A 10,653-nucleotide genomic window follows, 5' to 3' on the forward strand; every position below is an offset into this window, starting at 1 on the left:
ATTAGTGGTGTCCAGGGTTCTTAAGCACATTCTTTTTGCCTTGGATCACAACTTTATTTCTTTCTTTTTTTCTTTCTTTTTCTCTTTCTTTTTCTTTCTCTTTTTTTTTGTATTCACTACTTTTTCTTGCTTCAAGAATCATTTTTATGATTTTTCAGATCCTCAGTAACATGTCTCCTTTTTCATCATTCTTTCAAGGGCCAACATTCATGAACCACAAATTCAAAAGACATATGCACTGTTTAAGCATACATTCAAAAAACAAAAGTATTGCCACCACATCAAAATAATCAAACTGTTATAAAATTCAAAATTCATGCAATTCTTTTCTTTTTTAATTAAGCACATTTTTCATTTAAGAAAGGTGATGGATTCATAGGACATTCATAACTTTAAGGCATAGACACTAAGACACTAATAATCACAAGACACAAACATAGATAAACATAAGCACTAAAATTCGAAAAAACAGAAAATAAAGAACAAGGAAATTAAAGAACGGGTCCACCTTAGTGATGGCGGCTTGTTCTTCCTCTTGAAGATCTTATGGAGTGCTTGAGCTCCTCAATGTCTCTTCCTTGTCTTTGTTGCTCCTCTCTCATGATTCTTTGATCTTCTCTAATTTCATGGAGGAGGACGGAGTGTTCTTGGTGCTCCACCCTTAGTTGTCCCATGTTGGAACTCAATTCTCCTAGGGAGGTGTTCAGTTGCTCCCAATAGTTTTGTGGAGGAAAGTGCATCCCTTGAGGAATCTCAGGGATTTCAGGATGAGTGGGATCTCTTGTGTGCTCCATCCTCTTCTTAGTGATGGGCTTGTCCTCATCAATAGGGATGTCTCCCTCTATGTCAACTCCAACTGAATAACAGAGGTGACAAATGAGATGAGGAAAGGCTAACCTTGCCAAGGTAGAGGACTTGTCCGCCACCTTATAAAGTTCTTGGGATATAACCTCATGAACTTCTATTTCTTCTCCAATCATGATGCTATGAATCATGATAGCCCGGTCTATAGTAACTTCGGACCGGTTGCTAGTGGGAATGATTGAGCGTTGGATAAACTCCAACCATCCTCTAGCCACGGGCTTGAGGTCATGCCTTCTCAATTGAACCGGCTTCCCTCTTGAATCTCTCTTCCATTGGGCGCCCTCTTCACATATGACTGTGAGGACTTGGTCCAACCTTTGATCAAAGTTGACCCTTCTAGTGTAAGGATGTTCATCTCCTTGCATCATGGGCAAGTTGAATGCCAACCTTACATTTTTCGGACTAAAATCCAAGTATTTCCCCCGAACCATAGTAAGCCAATTCTTTGGGTCCGGGTTCACACTTTGATCATGGTTCTTGGTGATCCATGCATTGGCATAGAACTCTTGAACCATTAAGATTCCGACTTGTTGAATAGGGTTGGTAAGAACTTCCCAACCTCTTCTTCGGATCTCATGTCGGATCTCCGGATATTCACTCTTTTTGAGTGAAAAAGGGACCTCGGGGATCACCTTCTTCAAGGCCACAACTTCATAGAAGTGGTCTTGATGCACCCTTGAGATGAATCTCTCCATCTCCCATGACTCGGAGGTGGAAGCTTTTGCCTTCCCTTTCCTCTTTCTAGAGGTTTCTCCGACCTTGGATGCCATAAATGGTTATGGAAAAGCAAAAGCAATGCTTTTACCACACCAAAATTAAAAGGTTTGCTCGTCCTCGAGCAAAAGAAGAAAGAAGAGAGTAGAAGAAGAAGAAATGAGAAAGAAGGGAATGGCTTTGTGTTCGGCCAAAAAAGGGGAGAAGTGGTGTTTAGGTTGTGTGAAAATGAAGGAGTGAAGATGGGTTTATATAGGAGTGGGGGGGCTCATGGTTTGGTCATGTATGGGTGGGTTTGGGAGGGAAAGTGGTTTGAATTTGAATGGTGAGGTAGGTGGGGTTTTATGAAGGATGGATGTGAGTGGCGAAGAGAAAGATGGGATTTGATAGGTGAAGGGTTTTTGGGGAAGAGGTGTTGAGGTGATTGGTGAATGGATGAAGAAGAGAGAGAGTGGTAGGGTAGGTGGGGATCCTGTGGGGTCCACAGATCCTGAGGTGTCAAGGAAAAGTCATCCCTGCACCAAGTGGCAAGCAAAAATGCGTTTTGACCCAATTCTGGCGTTAAACGCCGGGCTGGTGCCCATTTCTGGCGTTTAACGCCAAGAGCTTTCCCTTTTCTGGCGTTTAACGCCAGTCTGGTGCCCCTTTCTGGCGTTAAACGCTCAGAATGGTGCCAGACTGGGCGTTAAACGCCCATCTGCTAGCCTCACTGGCGTTTAAACGCCAGCAGGTTCTTCCTCCAGGGTGTGCTGTTTTTCTTTCTGTTTTTCATTCTGTTTTTGCTTTTTTCATTGATTTTGTGACTTCTCATGATCATCAACCTACAGAAAATATAAAATAACAAAGGAAAATAGATAAAATATAACATTGGGTTGCCTTCCAACAAGCGCTTCTTTAATGTCAGTAGCTTGACAGAGGGCTCTCATGGAGCCTCACAGATACTCAGAGCACTGTTGGAACCTCCCAACACCAAACTTAAAGTTTGAATGTGGGGGTTCAACACCAAACTTAGAGTTTGGTTGTGGCCTCCCAACACCAAACTTAGAGTTTGACTGTGGGGGCTCTGTGTGGCTCTGTTTTGAGAGAAGCTTTTCATGCTTCCTCTCCATGGTGACAGAGGGATATCCTTGAGCCTTAAATACAAAGGATTCTTCATTCACTTGAATGATCAATTCTCCTCTATCAACATCAATCACAGCCTTTGCTGTGGCTAGGAAGGGTCTGCTAAGGATGATGGATTCATCCATGCACTTCCCAGTCTCTAGGACTATAAAATCAGCAGGGATGTAATGGTCTTCAACTTTTACCAGAACATCCTCTACAAGTCCATGAGCTTGTTTTCTTGAGTTGTCTGCCATCTCTAGTGAGATTTTTGCAGCTTGCACCTCAAAGATCCCTAGCTTCTCCATTACAGAGAGAGGCATGAGGTTTACACTTGACCTTAAGTCACACAAGGCCTTCTTGAAGGTCATGGTGCCTATGGTACAAGGTATTGAAAACTTCCCAGGATCCTGTCTCTTTTGAGGCAGTTTCTGCCTAGACAAGTCATCCAGTTCTTTGGTGAGCAAAGGGGGTTCATCCTCCCAAGTCTCATTTCCAAATAACTTGTCATTTAGCTTCATGATTGCTCCAAGGTATTTAGCAACTTGCTCTTCAGTGATATACTCATCCTCTTCAGAGGAAGAATACTCATCAGAGCTCATGAATGGTAGAAATAAGTCCAATGGAATCTCTATGGTCTCATTTTGAGCCTCAGATTCCCATGGTTCCTCATTGGGGAACTCATTGGAGGCCAGTGGACGTCCATTGAGGTCTTCCTCGGTGGCGTTCACTGCCTCTTCCTCCTCTCCTGATTCGGCCATGTTGATGGCTTTGCACTCTCCTTTTGGATTTTCTTCTGTATTGCTTGGAAGAGTACTAGGAGGAAGTTCAGTAATTTTCTTGCTCAGCTGACCCACTTGTGCCTCCAAATTTCTAATGGAGGATCTTGTTTCAGTCATGAAACTTTGAGTGATTTTGATTAGATCAGAGACCATGGTTGCTAAGTCAGAGGTGTTCTGCTTAGAACTCTCTGTCTGTTGCTGAGAAGATGATGGAAAAGGCTTGCTATTGCTAAACCTGTTTCTTCCACCATTATTATTGTTGAAACCTTGTTGAGGTCTCTGTTGATCCTTCCATGAGAGATTTGGATGATTTCTCCATGAAGGATTATAGGTGTTTCCATAGGGTTCTCCCATGTAATTCACCTCTTCCATTGAAGGGTTCTCAGGATCATAAGCTTCTTCTTCTGATGAAGCTTCCTTAGTACTACCTGGTGCATTTTGCATTCCAGACAGACTTTGAGAAATCATATTGACCTGTTGAGTCAATATTTTGTTCTGAGCCAATATGGCATTCAGAGTATCAATCTCAAGAACTCCTTTCTTCTGATTTGTCCCATTGTTTACAGGATTCCTTTCAGAAGTGTACATGAATTGGTTATTTGCAACCATTTCAATCAGCTCTTGAGCTTCTGTAGGCGTCTTCTTCAGATGAAGAGATCCTCCAGCAGAGCTATCCAAAGACATCTTGGACAGTTCAGAGAGACCATCATAGAAAATTCCTATGATGCTCCATTCAGAAAGCATATCAGAGGGACACTTTCTGATTAATTGTTTGTATCTTTCCCAAGCTTCATAGAGGGATTCTCCTTCCTTCTGTCTAAAGGTTTGGACTTCCACTCTAAGCTTACTCAATTTTTGAGGTGGAAAGAACTTTGCCAAGAAGGCATTGACTAGCTTTTCCCAAGAGTTCAGGCTTTCTTTACGTTGTGAGTCCAACCATGTCCTAGCTCTGTCTCTTACAGCAAAAGGGAATAGCATAAGTCTGTAGACCTCAGGGTCAACCCCATTAGTCTTGACAGTGTCATAGATTTGCAAGAACTCAGCTAAGAACTGATGAGGATCTTCCAATGGAAGTCCATGGAACTTGCAATTTTGTTGCATTAGAGAAACTAATTGAGGCTTAAGCTCAAAGTTGTTTGCTCCAATGGCAGGGATAGAGATGCTTCTCCCATAGAAGTCGGGAGTAGGTGGAGTAAAGTCACCCAGCACCTTCCTTGCATTGTTGGCATTGTTGTTGTTTTCGGCTGCCATTTGTTCTTCTCCTTTGAAGATTTCTGTTAGGTCCTCTATAGAGAATCGTGCCTTAGCTTCTCTTAGCTTTCGCTTCAAGGTCCTTTCAGGTTCAGGATCAGCCTCAACAAGAATGCTTTTATCTTTGCTCCTGCTCATATGAAAGAGAAGAGAACAAGGAAATATGGAATCCTCTATGTCACAGTAAAGAGATTCCTTGAGGTGTCAGAAGAAAAGAAAAATAGAAGGCAGAAGTAGAAAATTTGAACTTATCAAGAGATAATGAGTTCGAATTGTGCATTAAGGAATAGTGTTAGTCCATAAATAGAAGGATGTGAGAAGAAGGGAAGCAATTTTCAAAAATTAAGTAAAAAATTTTGAAAACATTTTGAAAAACACTAATTGATTTTCGAAAATAAAAGTGGGAAAGAAGTAAAGTGATTTTTGAAAAAGAATTTGAAATTAGAAATCAAAAAGATTTGATTGAAAGCTATTTTGAAAAAGATGTAGTTAAGAAGATATGATTAGTTTTAAAAAGATGTGATTGAGAAGATATGATTTGAAAAACATTTTAAAAAGATTTGATTTTGAAAATTAATGACTTGGCTATCAAGAAAAGATATGATTCAAACATTAAACTTTTCTCAACAGAAAAGGCATCATACTTGAAATGTTGAATCAAATCATTAATTGATAGCAAGTATCTTTGAAAATGGAAAGAAATTGATTTTGAAAAAGATTTGATTGAGAAGATATGATTTGAAAAAGATTTGATTTTGAAAAAAATTTGAAAACTTGAAAAAAATTTGAATTAAAAACAAAATCTTCCCTCTTGTGCCATCCTGGCGTTAAACGCCCAGAATGGTGCACATTATGGCGTTTAACGCCCAAAACTCTACCCTTTTGGGCGTTAAACGCCCAAACAGGCACCCTGGCTGGCGTTTAAACGCCAGTCTGTCTTCTTCACTGGGCATTTTGAACGCCCAGCTTTTTTTCTGTGCAATTCCTCTGCTGAACGTCCTGAATCTTCAATTCTCTGTATTATTGACTTGAAGAGACACAAATTAAAAATATTTTTGGATTTTTACTAAAGAGGAATAATCAAAATGCAACTAAAATCAAATAACAATGCATGCAAGACACCAAACTTAAATGAGACTCTAGACTCAAACAAGAATTATTTTTGGATTTTTCGAAATTTAAGTGGAAAAAGAAAATAAAGGTATCAAAATTCTTAATGAGAATTCCAGGAATCATGCAATGTTTAGTCTAAGACTCCGGTCCAAGAATTAGACATGGCTTCACAGCCAGCCAAGCTTTCAAAGAAAGCTTCGGTCCAAAACACTAGACATGGCCAATGGCCAGCCAAACCTTAGCAGATCACTGCTCCAACAGCAAGATTGATAGAAATCAACAAGCTCTTGTGATGATAAGTTGAAACCTCGGTCCAATGAAATTAGACATGGCTTCACAGCCAGCCAGACTTCAACAAATCATCATGAAACTCTAGAATTCATCTTCAAGAATTCTGAAGAAAAAATACCTAATCTAAGCAACAAGATGAACCGTCAGTTGTCCATACTCGAACAATCCCCGGCAACGGCGCCAAAAACTTGGTGCACGAAATTGTGATCAATACTTTTCACAAATCAAATAATCCCCGGTGATGAACCCAAAAACTTGGTGTTCAATACCATGGCATAAACACAACTTCGCACAACTAACCAGCAAGTGTACTGGGTCGTCCAAGTAATAAACCTTACGCGAGTAAGGGTCAATCCCACAGAGATTGTTGGTATGAAGCAAGCTATGGTCACCTTGTAAATCTTAGTCAGGCAAACTCAAATGGATATGGGTGATATACGAATAAAACATAAAGATAAAGATAGAGATACTTATGTAATTCATTGGTGGGAATTTCAAATAAGCGTATGAAGATGCTTGGTCCATTCCGTCTCTCTGCTTTCCTACTGTCTTCATCCAATCCTTCTTACTCCTTTCCATGGCAAGCTTATGCAAGGGTTTCACTGTTGTCAGTGGCTACCTCCCATCCTCTCAGTGGAAATGTTCAACGCACCCTGTCACGGCACGGCTATCCATCTGTCGGTTCTCAATCAGGCCGGAATAGAATCCAGTGATTCTTTTGCGTCTGCCACTAACGCCCCGCCTTCAGGAGTTTGAAGCTCGTCACAGTCATTCAATCATTGAATCCTACTCAGAATACCACAGACAAGGTTAGACCTTCCGGATTCTCTTGAATGCCGCCATCAGTTCTAGCCTATACCACGAAGACTCTGATCTCACGGAATGGCTGGCTCGGTTGTCAGGCGATCAACCATGCATCGTGTATCAGGAATCCAAGAGATATTCACCCAATCTAAAGTAGAACGGAGGTGGTTGTCAGGCACGCGTTCATAGGTGAGAATGATGATGAGTGTCACGGATCATCACATTCATCAAGTTGAAGAACAAGTGATATCTTAGAACAAGAACAAGCGGAATTGAATAGAAGAACAATAGTAATTGCATTAATACTCGAGGTACAGCAGAGCTCCACACCTTAATCTATGGTGTGTAGAAACTCCACCGTTGAAAATACATAAGAACAAGGTCTAGGCATGGCCGTGAGGCCAGCCTCCCAATGATCTAAGAACTAGATGTCCAAAGATGATCTAGAGATCTAAAAGTGATCAAAAGATTTTAAATACAAAGTAAAAGGTCCTATATATAGAGAACTAGTAGCCTAGGGTGTACAGAGATGAGTAAATGACATAAAAATCCACTTTCGGGCCCACTTGGTGTGTGCTTGGGCTGAGCATTGAAGCATTTTCGTGTAGAGACTCTTCTTGGAGTTAAACGCCAGCTTTTATGCCAGTTTGGGCGTTTAACTCCCATCCTTGTGCCAGTTCCGGCGTTTAACGCTGGGAATTCTGAGGGTGACTTTGAACGCCGGTTTGGGCCATCAAATCTTGGGCAAAGTATGGACTATCATATATTTCTGGAAAGCCCAGGATGTCTACTTTCCAACTCCGTTGAGATCACGCCAATTGGGCTTCTGTAGCTCCAGAAAATCCACTTCGAGTGCAGGGAGGTCAGAATCCAACAGCATCTGCAGTCCTTTTTAGTCTCTGAATCAGATTTTTGCTCAGGTCCCTCAATTTCAGCCAGAAAATACCTGAAATCACAGAAAAACACACAAACTCATAGTAAAGTCCAGAAAAGTGATTTTTAACTAAAAAATAATAAAAATATACTAAAAACTAACTAGAACATACTAAAAACATACTAAAAACAATGCCAAAAAGCGTACAAATTATCCGCTCATCAGTAGACTTATTTGCTGAGACATAAGCTTGTTCTGAGCAAGAAGAAAGAGTTTCTACTTCCATGACACCCTTCTTCTGAGGAGCCTCAGAGTTCACATGATTCCTGTTAGATGAGTATAAATATTGGTTACTAACAACCAATTCAATAAGCTCAATAGTCTCCTCCGTGTCTTCTTTTTGTGCAATGAACCACCTGCAGAATTATCTAGTACATCTTGGACATTTCATCTAAACCTTCATAAAAGATATCTAGTTGGGTATATTTAGAGAACATGTCCGGAGGGCATTGCTTAGTCAGTAGCTTGTATATCTCCCAAGCTTCACAAAGAGTTTCACCATCATTCTGCCTGAAGGTCTGAACCTCCACCCTAAGCTTAGTTAGCTTCTTTTGGTGGGAAAAAGTTAGTAAGAAACTTAGTAACAATCTTGTCCCAAGTATCCAAACTCTCCTTGGGTCAGGAATCTAGCCATAACTTTGATCCATCCCTCAGGGAAAATGGGAAGAGCATGAGTTTGTACACCTCTGGGTTCACTCTATTTGTCTTCACAGTATCACAAATCTGCAGAAAATTAGAAATAAATTGATTTGGGTCTTCGTGGGGAAGACCATGATACTGGCAGTTTTGTTGCACCAGGGTGACTAGTTGTGGCTTCAACTCAAAGTTGTTCGTAGCTATAGGAGGAACCACAATGCTTTTTCCATAAAGATCTGTAGTAGGAGTAGAATAAGAGCCAAGCACTCTCCTTTGTTGGTCATCCCATTCGGATTTGCCACATTGGCATTATCAGCATTATTAGGATCCATAGTGGGTTCTGCAGCCTTGTAAAGTCTTGCCTGTTGTAAACGTCGCCTGAAAGTCTTTTTAGGTTCAGGATCAAAGTCTAAGAGATGTTCTTTGTCTCTGTTCCTGCAAATAAACAAACAGAAAACAAGAAAAGATGGGAATCTCTACGTCAGAGTGCAGAGAATTTCCAGTGAGGTAACATGTGTAAAGAGATAAAATATATTTTTTTCGAAATTAATAAAGCAAAAGTTAAATAAAATTAAAACTAAAACGCCTAATCTAAGCAATCAAATAACTAATAGTTTTTAATTACTATCAATCCCCGGCATCGGCGCCAAAAACTTGGTGCTGTAATTTATAACCCACAAACTAACCGGCAAGTGCACCGGGTCATACCAAGTAATACGTTAGGTGAGTGAGGGTCGATCCCACGAGGATTGATGGATCAAGCAACAATGGTTGATTGATGAGCTTAGTCAGGCAAACAGAAAAGATTGTTGAATGTTCAAAGAGCATTAAACACTCATGCAGAAACTAAAATAGTAAAGTAAATAGTTTGGAAATAAAATATGGAGAAAACAGTTAAGGTTTCAGAGTTATCTATTTTTCCGGATTAACTTTTCTTACTAACTATTTTAATCATGTAGGATTTAATTTATGGCAAACTATATGTGATTAGACCCTAATTCCTTAGACCTTTCTAGTCTCCTCTAAAATTCATCAACAGCCAATTCCTTAGTCAATTAATTCCAATTAGATGGTGATGATCAAATTCCAGTTTATATGCCACAAAAACTCTAATTACCCAAAAATAAAAGAATTATATGTCACGTATCCTGTTAAATCCAGATAATTAAAATTTAGGAGAATATGTTTTCAAGCTGTTGTTCAAGTAAAGAGCTTTTCCAAGTTATACAAGAACTCAAATAGAAAGAGGGTCATACTTCCGTTCCACCCAAATTCATAAGATGAAGAGCGAAAACAATTCTTAAATTATAAATCCATACATGAATTAAAATAGAAAAAGGAATAAAATCAATCCATACAAATAGACAGAGCTCCTAACCTTCACAGTGGAGGTTTAGTTGCTCATGGTTCTGAGAGAAAAGAAGGATTCAGGTAAAATGTACTTATTTCCAATTTGATGGCATGAAAACTTAACTAATGGAATCCCTTTTTATAACTAATCCTAATTAATTTTAGAAAAATTTATTTTCTAAAATTAAGTAATATATTTTCCTAATTTAAAAATCAAATTTGAATTTAAATCAAAATTAATTATAACAATCATCAAGTCTTCAATTGATGGATGGGGACCACATGATTCCTTCACTATGCAGCCTCTTATCTGTGCTTTTCAGGCTGAAAACTGGGTCAAAAGCAGTCTAGAAATCGACCCCAGCGTTTTCTGCACGTGGCGCATGTCACGCGTACGCGTCAGTCCCGCGTATGCGTCGATAGTCTTTTCCGCGTGTCACGCGTACACGTCAAGTACGCGCACGCGCTGCTGTGCAAATCTTCAAATCACGCGTACGCGTCATCCACGCGCAAGCGTCGCCATGGAAAGCTCCAAATCACGCGCACGCGTCAGGTACGCGTACGTGTCGCTCCTCACTGGTTTTCTCCTTTAATTCTTGTGTTGCAGAAACTCCATCAAATCCAGCTGAATGCTACTTAAAAAAACAGAAATGCACAAGACTCAAAGTAGCATCCATAGTGGCTAAAAGATAATTAATTCTTGATTAAACTCAACAATTTAAGTGCAAATTCACTAGGAAAAGATAAGAAAGATACTCACGCATCAAGCACCCTATCCATAAAGACTGAGGAAGGATGGGAAGGACAGCCAGT

The 10,653-nt window shown here is 40.0% G+C and overlaps 1 non-coding gene across 1 annotated transcript; it reads left to right on the forward strand.

Moving 5' to 3' along the window:
* Nucleotides 1-4,199: 4,199 nt before the first annotated feature.
* On the forward strand, nt 4,200-4,307 carry LOC112714107 (small nucleolar RNA R71). Its single transcript, XR_003159063.1, has one exon. It is a non-coding gene; the product is annotated as a small nucleolar RNA R71 (small nucleolar RNA).
* The last annotated feature ends 6,346 nt before the right edge of the window (nt 4,308-10,653 follow it).

Source organism: Arachis hypogaea, chromosome 9 (assembly GCF_003086295.3).
Source record: "Arachis hypogaea cultivar Tifrunner chromosome 9, arahy.Tifrunner.gnm2.J5K5, whole genome shotgun sequence".
NCBI classification, from domain to species: Eukaryota; Viridiplantae; Streptophyta; class Magnoliopsida; order Fabales; family Fabaceae; genus Arachis; species Arachis hypogaea.